The following is a 2,043-nucleotide window of genomic DNA, read 5'->3' as shown; positions in this document are numbered from 1 at the left end:
TTCTGTCATGACTGCTTTGGGAAGCCCAAGTCATGATTTATATTTTTTCTTTTCTTTTCTTTTTTGTGTCTAGTGTTTAACAACATAATATGGTTAATTGAGAAGGCAGAATAGCAGTGTGATTTTACAATTGCTGACAAGCCAGTATTGGATCTTTAATTTCACTCTTGCTTGTGACATTAGAGAATCTAACTTTTTAAAGACGGTTTCTTTAAACTGTGTAAAATGGGACTAGTGATAGTCACCAGTCAGGGCGGTGAGGATTAATGAGCTAAACATACCAGTCACTTACAAATGTGAAGTGTTAGTGTTACGATCATTAAGATTGTTTTTTTTTTGGATTTTTTTTCCCCGGTACCAGGAATCGAACTCACGACCTTGCACTTGCCAGGCAGGCGCTGTGCCACTGAGCTAAATCCCCAGCCCCTAAGATTGTTGTTTGTAATTAGTGAGAGATGTATGTAGAAGGCTGTCCATGTTGGGCTATGCACTGAAATGAGAACATTGTAAGCAAGGCGAGGTAAGGAAATATTCTGATAATGAAGCACAGATTTAGTAATGTGCGATGGGTAGAAAATTTTACTTTGCAGGTTAAAAAAGGAAAAGAGTTCTGAGCAACCCAAGCGTCTACCTTAAGATACAATCATTCATGTAAGAAAGGGTAGGGAGTATTTATCATATAAATAGATATTGTCTTTGGAGAGTTGACAATATATTTCATTATGTAATAAGCTAAGTTTAATTTTTCTGTATCCATCTGGAGCAAAATAATTTAAGCATTTTAATTATATAGTTTTTGAAATATCCATGTTAGGTCCTGTTTGAACTAGTTCATGCCTATATTTTATCAATTTCATAGTTTAAATGGTTTATATTGTTGATAAGGATGGATAAAGGGAGAGTTAGAACACAGCATGCATTAAGTTGCCCTTGCTGAATAACAGCGAGCAGGCAGTGAGTGGGTTTAGTGTTGCTAGAACAAATGCTGTTGCTTAAATTTTCCTTAACATACAAAATAAAGCAATGAACACCCACCAAAATGTGAATAAGATATTCAAAGCAATATATCAATTTACTTGTCCATTCATTAAGTCATTCATAAACCATGTAAATGTGTATTGATTATCATGTGCTATGGGCACTGTTCTAGGTATGGTGTATACTTTTGGGAATACCGTCATAAAAAAAAAATAGGCATGGTGAATAACTGGGATGGTTTGTCCTTGCATTTAGCAAAAAAAGAAACTAGTTCTAAGAGACTCAGAAGACTTCAATAAATGATAATTTTAGGTTTATACCCTGAAAAGAGGCAAAAAAGTCAGAGAGCCTGAAGAAGAAATACTTCTGGACCTTCACTTTGGTTCTACCGAATAGTGTTAAATTATTAATGGGATGTGGAGGTTACAGAGCAGAAAGAGGCTGTCATTGTCACCAGAATCTTACAGTGTAGTTGGAATGAGAGACTGACAGATAAGACAAGATCTAATGTGCACTCTAGTAAGTGTGTTAAGCAGGAAGCTACATAGTCACTTTTTGGGGTCAGGGCCACATCTGTATTCACTACTGTATATCTGATGCCTAGTACAAATCATGGTAGGTGTCAGCTATTCAGTAAATAGCTATGCTGAGAAAAGTCATGCTTAGGAGTGCAAGAGAGAGGCATCTGATGGCGGGAGTGGGGTCACAGGTGCTTCTACGTTAGCCATGGAAGGGGATCCAGGTGGAGGGAGCAGCATATGGCATAGAGATGTGAGAGAGCACATAAGTTGCTGTGTAAACTGAAAACAGTTTAGTTTTTCTGTAGTGTAGGATTCATGGGCATCAGTAGTGAAAGATCACACAAAGAGAGATGACTTGGTTAACAAATGTCAAACTAAGTAGTTTGCATTTTCTACAAAAGTAATATTTTTCCCCCCTAAACTACTAGAAGTCAAATTTCCTAATGCCCAGGCTGGGGGCTGGGGATTTAGCTCAGCGGCAAAAGCGCCTGCCTGGCAAGCGCAAGGTCGTGAGTTCGGTTCCTGGTACCGGAGAAAAACCAAA

Source organism: Chinchilla lanigera, unplaced genomic scaffold (assembly GCF_000276665.1).
Source record: "Chinchilla lanigera isolate Chin_1 unplaced genomic scaffold, ChiLan1.0 scaffold00053, whole genome shotgun sequence".
Lineage (NCBI taxonomy): Eukaryota > Metazoa > Chordata > Mammalia > Rodentia > Chinchillidae > Chinchilla > Chinchilla lanigera.
This window is presented reverse-complemented; position numbering follows the sequence as displayed.